Consider the following 18,642-nt stretch of genomic DNA (forward strand, 5'->3'; position numbering starts at 1 on the left):
CAGGTGGACGGAAGAAGCAGAAGAAGCCTTCAACCAAATGAAGCAACACTTGGCTTCACTTCCAGCTATTGCAGCCCCTGAAACGGGAGAATTGATCTCTGTCTATCTCTCTGTTGCTAAAGAAGCATTAAGCGCGGTTCTAACCATCGAACGAGACAAAGTTCAGGTACCCGTTTATTTCTTTAGTAAAACACTAAAACTGGCAGAGGTCAAATATCCTCCTCTGGAAAAACTTGCTCTGACCTTAGTTCAAACGGCCAGAAGGCTTCGAAGGTACTTTCAAGCACACCCTATACAAGGGGTCACTGACCAACCCATCAAAAGTGTGCTTGAAAAACCGGAAAATTCAGGCCGAATGGCCAAATGGGCTGTGGAGCTAGGTGAACATAGCATCACCTATGTCCCAAGGAAAGCTATCAAAGCCCAAGTCTTGGCGGACTTCATTGTAGAAATCCCAAAACAACTCATTCCTGAAATACACACAACTGCCACTGAACCTTCTGACCCTGAAGCCTGGAAGCTTTTTACCAATGAAGCTTCCAGCATTGAAGGGTCAGGAGCTGGACTCGTTTTAATCAATCCTGAAGGGTTAGAATTTACATATGCTCTTTGACTTGAATTTCAGACCTGTAGGTTCCCAGCCGGATCAACACGAGATATCTCGTTCTACGTAGGTGCGGAATCCCTACGTAAGACGTTACGAGCGTAGAAGACGATACGATCGAACACACGTTACAATAAACACAAACACGTTGTATTGCAACCGGAAACACGTGATACAATGATCACTGAATACAGAACTCGTAAACACGTAAACTAAAACTTCCAATACTGCCGTAACCTAGCTGATTATAAAGGCGACAACTTCGCCTGGCATGTTCAGGCGAAGTTGTCCCTAACTTCGCTTAGTTCACAAGTTCGCCTGTATCAACGAACTTGTGAGCTAACTTCGCTTACATACAAAAACACAAATCTAACAAACTCGATTACAGACACTTGACACTGAACTACTGACATCATGTACCAACAGACTCCCCCTTGGCAGTAGCTTCATATCTTTATCTTCAAACACGTGTCTTGTAATCTTCAACAATCTTGTATCTTCATCTTTAAGCATGAACTCCTTCACGTACACAAACTGATACAATTCTCTGATATTTCTTCGCTTCGTCTTTCCAAGCAGGAATATAAAATATCTTCTTCTCATTCAGCACCTGCAGATCAGCTTGCGACAAGTTCACTAGATGCATCGGATCATAGACTCTCAGCAGCTATTGTTCATCTTCGTCTTCCATTACTGCTTCAGCTATCTCACAATCTACATACCACCACTTCAGGTCTTTGAGCACATCCTTGGGCATTTGTTTCATCGGCACTTCTTTCAAACACCGGATCGGCTTATACTTCATAATCATCCAAGGCTTGCCATCTGCTCTCAACCCTCTATCTTTATCTTCGATAAGTTTTCCCTTTTGTGGTTTCAACAGCTCGAACTTCTTTTCCTTTATACTCTCCTTCCATACTATCTTCCCGATAACTCTAGCCATATTATCATCACTTCGATTTATCAATCCCAATCTGGCTAAGTCTTTCACTTCACACTCAGGCAATGTATTCAATGATCTCAGCAGCCTTTTGAAGTACTGAACACCATCATATCTCTTAATCACAAAGAGCCTCAACTGCTCATCATATATCCAGCATATAATCCCCTTTCTCGCTTCAGCATAGCCTCTAATGTTGTAACTCTTCTTTAACATTGTAGGGACCGCCGGTTTCTTCGTTTTTACAAACCATTGAGCATAGCCTTCTTTCCATCTTGGCTGCTCTTCCCATTCCGTCTCATCATTTCCAATCTCTTTACCCATATCTGGCTTATCAACTTCTGGTATCTCATGCTCCACATTCTCTTCTACAATCTCTCCCTCTTCAATATCATTATCAATAACAATCTCTTCTCCAATCTTCTCTATTTCTTCAACCGGTAATACATCATCATCACCTACAAATTCATCATTCATCTCCTCAACGTCCACTACCACCACATCATCACCACCAGCTGCACTTGTCGACTCCCCCTGAGTTGTGGAAGTCCCAAGAGCTTGTTCAGTTCTTGGCAACTCTCCACCTGCACCTTTCGATGCATTGGGATCATCGTCTCTATCATTGCGCTTCTTCGTCCTCAACTCATCGCCTTTACAGCTCGTCTCCCCCTGAGATGCCAAGAACTCCTTCAAAGCATCTATGATTTTACCATGTTCTACCAGCAGGGACGACTGCATATGATTCTCAGCAACTAGGCGTTGAATAGCCTGGGTCTGGATAAGATTAATCCTTGACTGTTCTGCCACGACCCGTTCAAGTGCTGCTATTCGTTCAGAGTCTGATAAGGTTGCATCGAAATCAAACCTCAGATGTGATATATCTTGAGTATACTGAGGAGGGATTTCCGATGTAACCGGGACCTCAGAAGTAGACATAGACGTAACCGCAGGTGGTATCGTCACCGATATCCCTGCAGTGGCCACAACCGTCGACTCAATAAATCGTGCCACGACCTCCGTTGGAGTAAGAGTTGGAGGTGGCAACGATACAATCTCCGGAGCCGATAGTTGGAATGTAGTTGGTGGGAGGCCAAAGGCAGATGAGGTAGCCACCACGGGAACATCCGTGGCGCTTGGCCTTGTGACCTGTAATGATGAAGGGACCATTGTCATACCGGACAGTGCGGGTGGGGTGAAACGTACCACCCTCGAGCTCTCACCAGCTCCCGATCCTGCACCTGCCCGTTCCCTTCTTGATCTCCGAATCAACTGATGTACCTCTTCTTCATAGTCTGACTCGCTGTCATCATCAGTTCTCTTTCTTTTCCCTTGAACCCGTTCTTGGTTAACTAGAATTCGTCTCGCTACAGCCACATCATCTTCTGAATCAGAGTCAGCCACCGTTGTAGCTGCCCTAGTGACATTCACACTCGACACCCTCTCAACCGAGACTTGCACATTCTCTTCAGGGTCCACCCTCTCCATGTCAAAGAATCCTTGACCGCCAAACTCTGCGTCAAGATCTACGTTCTCCTCCGGTGACACAACAGGAGCAGCATGTATAGCTTGAGGTGATCCTTCCTGTTGTGGTGCCGGGTCCCGAAACTCGTCCCCACGAGCAGGCACATACTCCGGGTTGATCAAGTACCCAAATAGTGGAGTATGCCGAGGACGGAGCTCAGGTTTGCTCCTCGCACTGGAGGATCTGCATTGGGCGAAGATCCTTTTGCTCACACTTTCAACGTATCTGATCGGGCGGCGCTGAGGTAGCGTTGGAGCAACATGATTCAAGATCATTTGGAGGAATCTTGGATACATGATAAATCTCTCACACGCCACCGCTCTTCTTTGTCGATCAATCTCGTAGAAGACCATCTGACTAAAGCTATAACGCTTATTATAAGTCAGAGCAGTCATCGCCGACTGCATGGTCGCGCCCATGCCATCAGTGCCCGCCTTTCTCCCTGACATGCAAACTATCATGACATGCATGAGAAAGCGCCACCGGTCAAGCAAAAACCCCTTCATTCTCTGAGTATCTCCCAAGGGACCAGAGTATCCCATCCTCAGAAACTCTCCATCACGGAAAGGAGCCACAAAATCTGTCGGGTCATCCCTCGTCTCATCTCCAAATCGTAAAGCCTCCCGGATCTGTTCAGATGAGAACTGAACAATGTGATTCTTGACTGTTGCTCGCATCACCGGGGGCTCGACCCTACAGTCATATTCCACAGTCTGCCAAAAATCCTCAATGTTTGGCAAGGATATTGGCAGTGTTGTCGTAATCGCGTGGAATATACGCGAGCGTAGTAAGAATGTGATGATTTCGCGGAAATCATCAACTCCGCTCGCCTCCGGGTCTAATGTTATGTACATGTTATGACCCGGGAAGAACTGTCTTTGGTTATCACCACCGTCATCACCGCCTGCACCACCTACAGCAGCCATATCTGCATCAAACAGACTAAGTTAGATAAACGTTAAAGCAAATCACAAGTTCGCCTGTTACCATGAGCGAAGTTGTGATTTATTCTGTATGGGCGAAGTTAGAGGTGGGGTGAAGTTGGGAACAACTTCGCCTCAACTTGAACTTCGCCGGATAACAGTTAAGTAAAAAGGGCCAGGCGAAGTTAATGATAACTTCGCCTAACCACAACATCGCTAAAGTACTGTTACACAATTAATTATAAGGCGAAGTTAAACCTCAGGCGAAGTTACGGATAACTTCGCCTAAAGTAACTTCGCCGAATATGAAACGGCAACGGATTCGACGATTCAAACTAATTGATTAGGTCAATTTGGAGATTGTGGTCAGTTAAGCACATGTTTTAGAGACAATCTGGACGATTAATATGTTTACGATCACGTGAAAGTAAGTTTGAGAATCGGTTATTGAAGGTTCGAAAAACGAGGTCGTGAATCGGGCCGATACGACCTCTGAAAACATCAATTGTCAACGAATAATCGTTGAATCGACACTACACACCTTTAATCGGAGTTGAAAACGAGAAAGAATGAACACAGAATGATCGATGGTTAAGTTCGCTTAGGGTTACGTAGGATAAGTTCGCTGGGTTTTTAAAATTAATGAACAGTTTGACCTTTACTCTTCTTTATATAGGGTCAGATTTATTCAGGCGAAGTTATGGATAACTTCGCCTATTGCAGGCGAAGTTATGCAAACCTTCGCTGATATTAAAATATTTCAAAACCAACCCCATAATTTGAACAATTTGCAATTAAGTTTTAAAACAACCTTCAAAGCGTTAAATGATACGATCAAGACCAAGTAACCAGGTATAAAATCATACAACTACATAAGTAGAAAAATTTTAAAATAAAGTACACGGGATCAAATTTCAGTCTCGATAGGGACTACCATGTTTTAGAAAAGATCCGAACAGGAATCATACTAACTACGTGACTGTCACACAGATCCGTGTTCAGCCGTATTATGACATAAAGAAACAGGTTGTAAGCAGGTAAATAACTTAGAATGGTTTTCATCGTTTCTGTGATACAGGTTAGGTTCAATTAAGCTCAAAATTTAAATGGGCAACAACTCAGAGATTATGATGCCTCCTATCTATTCTCAAAGCGTATTTGGCTTTCCCCAAGTCACCCCGAGTTGACCTCGACCCGTAGTGTCTGATTAAATAGAAAGTACTCTTCGATCTTTAGACTCTTCTTCCCGTTCTCTTTCTAACATCTTGATTGATAAGTCTTAACATTATGAACTCAATAACTCACACATTTTTTTTTAAGTATTTACCCAAACTTCAGATAGTAAATAACTGCAAGTCCCGAATCTGGATCACTGCAGTTTCTTGACACACTATCTTCACGGGAATCAGAACACTCACGGGCTCGTGTATGACTGGGTTATCGCTCTTCTGCCTATCATTCGGAAAGGTATATATGGAGACATACACAACTCTTAAGAAGTTTCCACGTAAAATCGAGTAGATTTAGTTAGTATCACTTATACTTTTACGCACCATAAAAAGCTACCATGACATACAATGACTGTTCTAAAGTCTTTTAGGCCTAATAACTTCACTAGTTAAGCACACAGAATCAGTATATCTATCACTTTCCAAGGTTGGATCAATTTTCTGTTAAACATAGTAAAGGAACTTCTTACGAAGTAGTAGACTTGAAAAATAATTTCATTTCCCGAAAGAGAAAAAAAATTTTAACTTCTATCGCCCCGATCAAGTCAAAGTCTTCAGGTAAACGGCTATCCTGAAGATCCAATGGATCAGCTGGACCGACCACATTCGAGTATGTGTCCTTCTAACTAAGTTTGAACGACTAATTTTCAGCGAAAGAATAAAAGCACATCATACACCGCCCCGGTCACTTTCAGTCATCTGGTTAATGGCTATCCTCATATTCTACAAGTAGAAATGAGGACCAAACATATCCGAAGATATGTCCTTCAAACTGAGGCAACCGACATAATTCTAAGCGATAGTGACGTTTTTTTTTTATTTTATTTTATTTTATTTATTTTTTATTTTTTTTTAAACACAAAGTCACAAAACACGGTTACTCAGGATTGATCATCCCATTCAGCTCAACAAGCATAACTCGGACTCCGATTCAGTTGCTTTTGACAGGAGACACGATTCTTCTGTTGCCATTTCAGTCGACCTCATGTCCATAATATACGTATTCTTTTCTCTTGGAGCCTTCATAACAATCCAATCCTCTGGTATCTTGAAACCAGGATATAGCAAGATCGCTTCATTCTTGTTAAAGTGCATGGTGTAGTCTTTGTCACAAATCTGCGAAACACTCAACAGATTGTGCTTCAGTTCTTCAACAAAATTTACTTTCTCTAACGTCATCTTTCCGTTAGTCACCGTCCCAATTCCTGTGATCCTTCCACCACTCTCTCCAGCGAAACTCACTCTTCCTCCCTGAACAGGTTTCCATTCGTGTAACAAACTCTTGTTACCCGTCATGTGCCAGGAACAGCCGCTATCCACAACCCATAGATTGTTTGCAGCCCTGTTCAACTGTTCCTGCACGATTAAAACATATGATTAAAATCTAGGGACCCAAGACCTATTGGTCTTGGGTCGATACATCCCGTACCTTGGCTGTCCAAAGTTAGTATCAGAATAATTTCTGTAAGTCCTAAAAGGATACCTTCTTGGAGATTGACTATGAGGCCATCCAAACCTTCTAGAATTAAATGAATTATTTCTCATGATTTGGTTGTTAACGGGGAAAAACTGAGGTTGATTTCTTTGAAAACCTGGATTAGTCCAATTTCTGAACTTTGAAGAGTTTTCATTTTTACCATTATAGTGATTAGTTCTATTCTCAGTTTTTGAAGGTCTCATACCTCTGAATCTCTGCTTCAGAGGGCAATCAGCAATTAGGTGTCCTAATTGATTACATCTGAAACAACTCCTGCGTTCAACTTTCTTTTCAATAGTTGTTTTAGATGATGAGGCTGCATTACTGCCCGTTTGTCTCACATATGGTGGGACATACGGGTTTAGTGGAGATTTCTTTTCAGTTGTTTTATGTTTCTCTCAACTTTTTGGTAACACTGCCTTTTCTTTTGTCTCACTCGACTTGGACGACTTGTCCGAGTTTGATGAGACAGGACTAGGAGCAGAAATCTTAACACTCGAAACAAGCTTACTTGTTTCGCCTTTACTAACTTCCGGATCTTTAATAGTTACCTTAACCGGAACTGTCTGACTATAATCAACATCAACAGATTTCTGATTACTAGGATCATAAGTGTAATTATGATTGTAAGGTGGTGGAACTTCATGATAACCAATTCCTCCCCTTTTAACTGGGGAACTTTGATCACTAACGAGGTGATCAAGTATAGCCGAGGAATTTCTAAATTTCTCAAGTTTCCTGTTAAGTTCCACCACTTTCACCTGGTGATCAGCTATCTGTTTATCCCTTTCAGCTATTAGTTTGGTTTTTTCTTCTAACACTTTATAGCTTAGATTAATTACTTGAATTTTTTCAGCTAGATTTGCTATAAGACTTCTAATATCTTTCTCAGTAGCTTTTATTTTTACCTTGTAACTATTTTCTCTAGCTTTAGTGAAATGATGATCTTCTTTTAAGGTTTTAAATTGAGCATCCAAACTAACATACTGATCAGTTATAGTTGTCAATTGTTCAGACAGATTTTCACACTTAGTACAAGAGAGTTTGGTACTTACCTCAGAGAGCTGGTCTTTCACATCTGCCATTTAAGCTTCATTTTGAGCTTCTGCCATGTAAGCTTCACTTTCGCCAGTCACTTTCTCAGTATCTGGAGTTTCGATGTTCGCCAAATTGGCCTGTTCGGACACTTCTTCAACATGCAGATTCCAGTTGTATTCTCCATTCTGTCTGGAAATCATGGCTCTATTCTCATTACCACCCCCACTCTGTTGTGTAGACTTGTTTTGACTGCGTTCTACACGTTCATTTGTGCACTCCTTCGCAAAATGGCCATTCTGTTGACAGTTGTAACACCTGACCTTCGACTTATCGAACCATGGTCTTTCACCAACAAACTTCCTACATGTCTTCTTCATAAACCTCTTAACCCTTCTCACAATCATCGCCATCTGCCACTGCAGATCCATCTCTTCCAAATCATCAGCATCGATCTGATCATAGTCTTCATCCAATGTTGCAGGATCAACAATCTTACCCTGAATGTAATTTTCATACGAAGCAATGAAAGATGCATAGAGAGCAAACTGCTGTTCAGCAGATTTAACACTCATGGGCATCTTTGAGTAGTTGGTGTTAGGAACACTTGATGACAAACTACTCTTGGTTGCTTGAGGTTTAGGAGCATTTGACCACCAGCTACAAAACACACATCACCATTCATGTTGAGAGATACATGACCTTCATGTGTTGAGTTAGCGCCCGAGTCTCCCTTAGAGTAGTAAGCAGACGACTCAGACTTCGAACTTGAACTTGAGTTAACTTTTGCACCATACATTCCTGGATCCTGGACCTGATCAGTTGGTGTCTCTTTACGAACCATGTTAAGTTCAAAAGTTCTTAGTTTGTTGACTGCTGTTTCCAAGTCATAGTCGGAAAACTCTTTGTCTTCTCTCATCAACACAGTGTACATTTCCCATTTCGGCGGGAGAGCATCAAGAAGCTTTTCAACGATCTCATCTTCTTTGTAAGTAATTGAATAGTTGCTGAGTTCGGTCATCAGATGATAATAACTCGTGATGATATCATCAAGTGATTCATTCTTCAGATACTTGAACACCGAGAATTGGGTTTTAAGTAGTTTAATCTTTGATGCGCAAATTCCCACATTACCCTCAAAACGGTTTTCAAGTGCTTCCCATAGCTCTCTAGCAGTTTTATACTTTCTGAAGGTGTGTAGAATCTCTTGTGGAAGAGCCATTGTTATCGCTGCATGAGCTTTGCTTTCAGCCTCATACATTTTCTTTTCTTTTTCTTCCATCTCTTTGTATTTCTTTATCTGATCACGACCCTCATACTCAGCAGTTGGTGGAATGTAACCATCTTGTATGCACACCCACATTTTAGCATCTTGGTACTTGACTTATTGCTCAAACCGATCTTTCCACGCTACAAAATCAGTTCCTTTAAGCATCTTCGGTGCCTTTGTAGCTGAACCCGCTTCCACTTCCATCTTCACCAGTTCCGTAATGTTTATTGAAGACATCTTTCACAAAACACAAAGAAACCCGAAAAATAAAAATTTTATTTTTAACAGTACTGTAGGCGAAGTTGTGGATAACTTCGCTTAAGTCTGAACTTCGCTGATTCTGAACTTCGCTCTCCTTGTTAAATTCGCCTGATTCGGCGAAGTTGTAGATAACTTCGCTTAAGGTAAGCGAACTTGTGAAGTAGGCGAAGTTGTGGGTAACTTCGCTTGAGATAAGCGAACTTGAGAAGGTAGGCGAAGTTGTGGATAACTTCGCTTAACCTTATATCTTCGCCGAAACCCTACGAACAGTGACGGCAACTTCGCCTGATGAACACGATGGTTTTGCAGGTTTGAATTCTGGATTTTTCGAGGTTTGTGAAGGTGTAATGGGTTGTTTATGATGGTGGGAGGTGAGTAGAACACAAAAACTCGGTAAACTCATCCCGCGAATAGTCAAACGGAACGATTTCTACACCCGCGTGATAATCCCGAACCACACAATCACGAGCAAAAGCTCTGATACCAATTGTAGGTTCCCAGCCGGATCTACACGAGATATCTCGTTCTACGTAGGTGCGGAATCCCTACGTAAGACGTTACGAGCGTAGAAGACGATACGATCGAACACACGTTACAATAAACACAAACACGTTGTATTGCAACCGGAAACACGTGATACAATGATCACTAAATACAGAACTCGTAAACACGTAAACTAAAACTTCCAATACTGCCGTAACCTAGCTGATTATAAAGTCGACAACTTCGCCTGGCATGTTCAGGCGAAGTTGTCCCTAACTTCGCTTAGTTCACAAGTTCGCCTGTATCAGCGAACTTGTGAGCTAACTTCGCTTACATACAAAAACACAAATCTAACAAACTCGATTACAGACACTTGACACTGAACTACTGACATCATGTACCAACAAGACCACCAACAACGAAGCTGAGTACGAGGCATTGATTGCTGGTCTGAAGATTGCCAAAGAAATGAAGATCCAAAAGCTACAAGTCTTCACAGACTCGTTGCTTGTTTCAAGTCAAGTCAATGACAGCTATGTAGCCAAAGAGCCCAACATGAAGAAATACCGTGAAAAGGCAAAAGGGTTGATGACCACATTTCAAGAATGCACCATCAAACAAGTCCCAAGATCACAAAACAAAAGAGCCGATGCACTGAGCAAACTAGCATCTCTCACTTTTGCACACCTCACCAAGAAAGTACTGGTGGAGGTGCTGAAGACTCCTTCAATACAAGAACTGGAGGTTCAAGATGTAATCACTAAAGAAGGTCCCAATTGGATGACTCCCATAGAAAGGTTCCTCAAGAATGGTGAGTTACCTTTGGACCAGACTATGGCTAAAAGGGTTCGAATCAAATCCAGGCAGTATGTGTTACAAGGAGAAACACTTTATAAAAAGGCTTACCTTACACCACTACTGAGATGTGTAGGACCCGAACAAAGCCAATATCTGATCAAAGAGGTTCACGAGGGTATATGTGGAGCTCATATTGGGCCAAGAACGGTGGTTGCATAACTGATGAACCTTGGATACTTCTGGCCTACCATGCACCGAGATGCAACGGAACAACTCAAGAAGTGTGAAGCCTATCAAATTCATGCACCGGTTCCCAAAAGTCCTAAACACGATCTAGTCCCCATCTCCTCGGCTTGGCCATTTCACAAATGGGGAATGGATATTGTTGGTCCATTCCCACCGGTCAAAGGTGGGGTAAAATTCTTGCTAGTAGCCGTAGACTACTTTACCAAGTGGCCTGAAGTCAAACCACTTGCAAAAATAACGGGCAAACAAGTCATTGACTTCGTGTAGGAACCACACCTGTAGTTAGACACTGCCATCATTTGCCGTTATGGGCTGCCAGGGGTATTGGTCACGGATAATGGGAAACAATTCGCTGAGAAGCCTTTCAGCACATGGTGTAAAGAATTCAGAATCACTCAAGTATTCAGCTCAGTCGCATACCCACAATCCAACGGACAAGTTGAAAGAACAAACAGAACCATCGTTAAAGGAATCAAAACAAGGTTGGGAAGGCATGACAACAACTGGCTTGAAGAACTCCCAAATGTTCTATGGGCAATAAGAACAACCGAAAAAACAAGCCACAAACGAACACCTTACAGCCTAGTGTTCGGATCGGAAGCTGTGATCCCGGCCGAGTCGGAGTTATGACTCAAAGAACACTCAACATGGATCTCGAAGCAAACAACAATGAGACCATGTTGAATTTGCAACTCCTCGAAGAAATTCGTGATCAAGCCGCAATACAGGAGGCTAAGTACAAGCAAAAAATGGAAGCTTATTACAATGCAAGAGTAAAGCATGAACGCTTCAAGCCTGGAGACCTTGTACTCCGAAACAACGAGGCCAGCAAGAAAGAAAACCAAGGAAAGCTCGGCCCAGAGTGGGAAGGACCATACACAATCCTCGAAGCTCACAAGGGTGGATCCTAAAAGCTGGCCGACACAGAAGGCAAAAAGCTTCCAAGACACTGGAACGGCAAAACCCTTAGAAGGTTCCATGCCTAGTCAAAATGTAAAAATGTATTTCAAGAGGTGCATAATTCCCCTTTTTGTGAAACAACAACCTCTTGAATGAATGATAAACTTTTGTCATAACTTGTCTTTACTATCCTATAATCAGGTTGAGAACCTAGCAAGAAACTCCATGGCAAGGGCCGTGTAAGGGGATGAGCTCCCAGGCCACATCGCTCAATAGGTTCAAGGGTTAAATGGACCTATATAAGGGGTGAGTACCTATATCAATTCGACTCCATGAGGCTTAGAAAATTTTTCAACCAAAACTTGTCTCATAGACAGGTCTGAATAGCCTACACCAATTCGTTCCTTAAACTTCAAAACAGTTTATGAAAACAAAAAAAAACATACACTAAGTAGTGATATAAAGGATAGCCAACATGTGCTTTTTACCTAACGAAGCCTTGAAGCTAAAAGTGACTGCTGTACTAAAACTTCTTAAGGAAAAGTTAGCTAGAATCACATCAAACTAACAAGACAAGCAATCAACACACAAATACATAGAACATCATAGGTTCATAAACAAGGCCATTCTAAGGCCATAAACTAAATAGCATCCATACATAATAAGCCGATTAAGGCTAAAACAAGGAAACCACATGGATTCCCAAGAATATGTTCAAAGGCCGTAAAGGCCAAACACAACCACAAGGCAGGAACTTTAAGAGTTCCATGCCAAACCTACATTGTTTAAGCATTACATAACATTGTTTTAAGGTGCTAAGAAAGCTACGAATAAAAATGTTCAGACATCAGAAACAGGCTTTGAGGTACTAGCCTTACCACCTTTAGCCTTCTTGGACTTCTTGACTTGTGGGGCAACATCAGCAACAGCCGAGCATTCGAGGCTTGCCACATGAGACCCGTCGCTTCCCCCAGATAAGGTCTCTTCACTATCACCAGAACGAGAATGTTTCTTCGACAAAGATTCAATGACCTCTTTGGCAACCTTCTCATCAAGGCCGGCTGGTTTCAAACCCTGCAAAACCGAAAGTGGCTTGCCATAGTAAGATGAAACTGCACCCACATAAGGGTAAGTAAGCCTCTCCATCGCGTGAACTGAACTGGTGAAAAGCTTGTAGGCTTCAGGGTTGAACAAAGGAGACTGCTCCACAGGCTGATCGGTTTCGTGATGATGGAAGCCTGCAATGAAACCCAAATGCTTTCCATGACCTAGAAGCTTCGTGTAAATATCACCCAGCACCGAGTTAAACTCCATAGAATGAAGCAAATAGGATACAACCTGTTGAAACCCATGCTCAATCAACCACTTGTTATCTTCAGAAGTTTGAGTAACCGAAGCTTTCAAGCCTTCCTTCTCCATCTCGAAGGCTCTCTTCTGCATCTCAAAAGCTTCACAGTTAGCATTCAACTTGGCCCTATCAGCCTCCATGGCTTTCTTCAACCCTGCCATCTCAATCTCATGGCCACGAGACAACTCGTCAATCCGTTTCACATACACCTTCTCCTTCTGAGAAAAACCTTCAACATCTTTCTTCATGGCCACCATAGAGGCCTTCATCTTCTCCTTCGTCTTCATGAACTCCTCATACTCCTCCATCCCTTTCCTAAAGCGGGTGACACCTTCCGCCAAAAGGGCAGAAACGTTACAGGAGTTCAATATCAACCTGGACAACAAGGAGTCACCTTCCATCTTGGAGATAGTATCACGAACCCCCGGAGGAGCAAAGTGGGCTAAAGCATCGGCACAAACTTCAGGATCCTTGAAAGAATCCCCTACTCTGACACCCCATTCCGACACATAAACGGCATTCCCGTCCAACCCTTGAACGACTGGCATTGTAACGATTCCGACGAAACCCGGTATACCCTAACCGGTAGACAATAGTTACGTCATATTTAATGTCGGGTACATGAATTACCATAGTAATTATACGAGAATACATGGTTCACTGTATTGGTTGTACGTGAATATATAATTCATCGTATTGAATATGCGATTAATCGATCGATAGTTATTGAAACCCGAACGAATCGAGGGTTCAATTATAGACGATATCAATAATATTTAGTATTTTACGAAGCATTAATGCTTCGGGATAAGTGAATTAAAGCACAGAAAAAGAATTTCGATTTAATGGTACGTCGGTACATTAAACGAAACCTTTAATACCAAACCAAGCAAGAGACGATCGATCAAGCCGAAAGAGATGCGCAATTATTAATAATATGATGTTTTAAGTTAATAAATGTCATGTTTTAAGTTTTTAAAGTTATTAAAGTGGTTTTATATAAATTTCATTTTTAAGATAAAAACGACCGTTTTAACCTCGTTTTAAGCCGATTTAGACATTTAACCGAAAAACGAACTGAACCAGATTTTCCAAAACATTATCTGGATTTCGAGAATCCAAACATGTGGCTAAGAATAGAGAAGTGGGTCCCACCCCACCCCCCTATCTAATCCCGATCGGACTCAAGTCCTCTTCCCCTTATTATTTTCTTTTTTCTAAACAAACATTCAACAATCCATCAATTCTCTCAACTCCATGGACTAAAAACCGAGATATTTAGCAAGAGAAACAAGGTAAAAATCGAGTTATATACGTTTCCATCTTCGTTTCTTGAGTTTATTTGCAAGAAAATGAGGTTTCAATGATGAAAACCGATTCTTGCATGATCAAGTGATGTATACGGGTTATACAAGGGATCTTGGTCCAAGAAAGGAGTTAAACGAATCAAGAACGAATTTTTACGGTTTAAACTTTAGTTTCGAAACAATAACCGAAACTATAGTGTAAGAGGCTTGATCGTGAGTGTAACTTGCTTGGTATTGTGGTATGTTGGTTGTAGGTTCTGTATTTAGTGGTAGATAAGGCGGAAAGACGAGTTTGTAGCTTGTAGTGGCGGAAAACGAAAGGTATATTCGGTTTATGTTCGGTTTTGGAGATTTGGACAGATTGTGATGTATTTAGAGTTAGATCCTGAAACTTTACAGAGGTGTTAGATATATGAAAATATGAGTTCTGCGAATTTTTGGTAATTTTTGGACAAAGGATGAATATTTGGTGAATTTAATGCTCGGTTTTAACCAAAAATGGTGAAAAATAGTTAAATATCATGAAAAATTCTGGAAAATTCCAGATAAGCTTTTTATAACATGTAAAAGTCACACACAAAATTTTAGATCCGTTGGAGAAGTCTAAGTAGGCTTTTCGGTTAAACGAGTTCTAGAGTTTTCTAGCTCGGTTTTAGTGAAAATGGCATGTAAAAAGAGATTTTGGTTCTGGAAAAATTACAGGGGACTATGTGGATGGCAGGGGACATCCAGGAGAAATTTGGGATTTTCTAAGATCGTTTGGTATTTACGACATATTTAGTGTTTAAATGGTGTTTAAAAATAGATAAATAAATTTTAAATATAAAAATTAATTCTGGAAATATTTTTATAAAATTTCCCACTGTCAAAAAGTCTTTTGTGCAAAATTTCAAGATCCGAGATTAAACGGATAATTATTTGTGCAAAAACAAACTTTTAAAGCTTAAAACGAGTGAACCGGTAAAGCTCGCTTAAACGAGCTGACTGGTGTATAAAAACCCTAAAAATGGACTATTTTCATATAAATGAGTTAAACAAGTAAAAATAAATCATCCGAAAATAATTCGATGATTTGAGTAATTTTTGTCCGATTTAACAGTTTCTGGTACGCTAAAGACGGAAACGGGTCCCGCGGCCAATCGGGGCGTCTAAACCGAGCTCTAATTTCACATCTTTAATTAATTTATCAGTCAACAACAATTATCGGGTCGTGTGTGACCATACTCGTTTTTGGAACGTAAAAACGGATAACCGTGCTAGGCACGCAAAACGGGAAAAACGACTAATAATAATTTTGACCATTGAACTCTAAACGAAATCACAATCTGAGTCCGGAGAAGTGTTCTGGGTTAACATTGCCCCCGGAATGGGTACAGTACTGGGTTAACAGTGTCCCCAGATGTACCGGTTGATACGGTTAAAGTTATATTAATAATAAGTGTATAGTAACGATCGTAGGGATCATATTACAGATTGGACGTGTTAACTGATAATAATTGTTGTTACCTGCTTGCATGTGCTAAGGTGAGTTTCACGAGCCCCTTTTTCTGAATTGTTTTCAAATATTTTCCCGGGGCGGAAGCATGTTACTACTGAAATGTTTAAGTACATACTGAACGCATGGATTTGCGTGTATTTATAAATATTTGATTGTACGGGAATCGTACGGAATGGGTACAGTACTGGGTTAACAATGTCCCCAGATGTCCTAGAAGTGTTTTTGGGTTAACATTGCCCCCGGAATGGGTACAGTACTGGGTTAACAGCGTCCCCAGATGTCCCTAGAAGTGTTTCTGGGTTAACATTGCCCCCGGAATGGGTACAGTACTGGGTTAACAGTGTCCCCAGAGGTTTCACTTGTGGGCTCAGCATAATTACATCGATAATATTATATTTTGATAATGATTTATCATGGTTTACTCGAATTGTGAAACTCACAAACTATTCGTAGTTGACCCGTTTTCTCCCATGCTTTTCAGGTACAATTAAGATGAAGTGATTGCTTACGTGCTAAGTGCTTGATGTGTGCAAGATTTGCGTGTGGGATGTTAGGATACATTATATTACATAGAATTATGTATCGTATTATATGATGTGTGTATCACTTAGACGGTAATGAATTATGAGATAATGTAATTTGAAGTATATTAATGTATTCAGTTTTCTTTATAAACAATGTGGTTGATATCAGAGGTGTCTGTTGCATCCCGTTTACGTTTCCGCTGCGGTTACGGGGTGTTACAGAACTTGGTATCAGAGCCATTGGTTATAAAGATTTAGGATGTCTTTAAAAGATACCTAAAATATAACCAGTAGCTCAAGTATTATAGGATCTGAATATCAACTAATAATATATAGTGACGAGATCTGGATGAACTTGGATGGACAAGTGAGTTATTATGGTCCGGAACATAATAACAGACTTGTCCGCACGAGGGAATTCTGGGGAAGTCACGGGGTACATTAATAGGTAAAAATGGCAACATATGTGTAAAGTATATAATATTATTTATGCGTGCTAATGTGTATATATATATGTATATATATCTTGTGGGTACATGTATTGAGAAATAGGACCCGGATAGGAACCGGGGGATGAAATAATAAAAGTACCGAGGATGCTGAGATTTCTAGAGCATCGGTTGATGATAAGTCTGACTTATCGGGTCATAATTATGATAGTGCCAAGTTAGATCTCCCGTTTGACATTAACCAGAAATATCGAGTAACCGTCACTCCCAACCGGAATTAATAAATCCCTTACCCTACCAATACCGGTACCGTATATCCTAATAACCCCCTATGTTCACCCGAACCGCCGACCCTCACGTACGGATGGATCTGTACCTGAACCCATTCTTATTCGATTAAGGTAAATAAAATAAAATAAAATAAAATAAAATAAAATAATAATAATAACAATAATAAATTGGATAATAAATGAGCAGATAAAAATAATATATAGAAATATATATATGTAATTCTCACTCTCAAACATATGAGTCATATCACCTCCAGATCGAGAATTACCGATTTTAGCGAACCTAGAACGCATGAGGACATTGACTGAGCAAGTGATAGAGTTTCCTATAATAGTAATTGATAATATATGAAGGCAACCCATGTTGCACGAATACCTTGAACCTTGCAACTCCCTATGTATCCTTACATCCGTTAGATGCCTATACCCGTGTATACTCGAATAGAATGATTACCCATACACAAAGAGATGTTGGAATCATTAGAGCATAGTTGGTTGTTCGTTCGTAGGTGGTATACCGTGTATGCCGGATATACAAATAGACACGGATATTATAACTCCGTGGTACGTAATCGTTTGGTGCTCACGGTGAGCATGTATCGGTTATGCTGACATGCAGAAGGATATTGAAATCAAGCATATTAAACATTAATCTTTGTTGAGAAAGATCTATATGTCAGTTAGTGACAAGGGTTATGAAACATATTTGAACGTTAACCGACGTCAGGTTAAGTCCATATGTTATTATATTTGTGGGACATATATACTAGATGCTGGTATGTGTAATATGTATGATAATATTTGGTGTGTATGTGTACCTGCTGTTATGATTGAGCTGGTAACGAGTTATACGGTGAGATTAGTATTGATTACTGCGTACAGGATGAGTACGGCAGAATGACATAAAAAGAGTAACTCCAATGATGGAGATTGATATGATTCAGTCGATTGCTCAAAGATAGCAGATGATGATACCGAATGTCGTATCACAGATCACTGCTAGTGTTGATGCGAATGTGATCGCAGAATTATAGATCGAGCAATCACATGATTATGAATATTTCAATTCTTAGTGGTATTACTAAGGGTGATAATGTCCCACCGAATATTATTATGACTACAAGCATTAGTTATAAACTAAACATGAATAGTAGTCGTAATGAATTAGATCCGGTATGAGGGATATGTTTGTTGGTTGTGTTAAGGAAATTAATAATAGTTTACTGATGGTAAAGGGAGGAATAGATTAGCGAGTGGATAGAAAAGATCGAAATGGTTAAGGATATTGGTAAGAGTCTAGAACATTGTGTAGTGAAATATGTTACAGATATGTTGGTAGATTATGTTGTATCGTGATGGAACACGATGGTACAAAATTATAGTTAGAAAATGTTTACTCAGATGATATAGTCGGAATTTAAAATTCTTGGGCTAGAGCACTTTTATTCAAGTAATTAAGTTCAGAGATTGGAAACTGAGCTATGGAAGATAGAAATATTGTGTGCTGATCACTTAGAACACGCTAATCGTTTGAAGGA

The sequence above is a fragment of the Bidens hawaiensis genome, unplaced genomic scaffold (genome assembly GCF_021521415.1).
Source record: "Bidens hawaiensis isolate Kalapana, Puna unplaced genomic scaffold, B.hawaiensis_p1.1 tig00022530_1, whole genome shotgun sequence".
Classification (NCBI taxonomy): Eukaryota; Viridiplantae; Streptophyta; class Magnoliopsida; order Asterales; family Asteraceae; genus Bidens; species Bidens hawaiensis.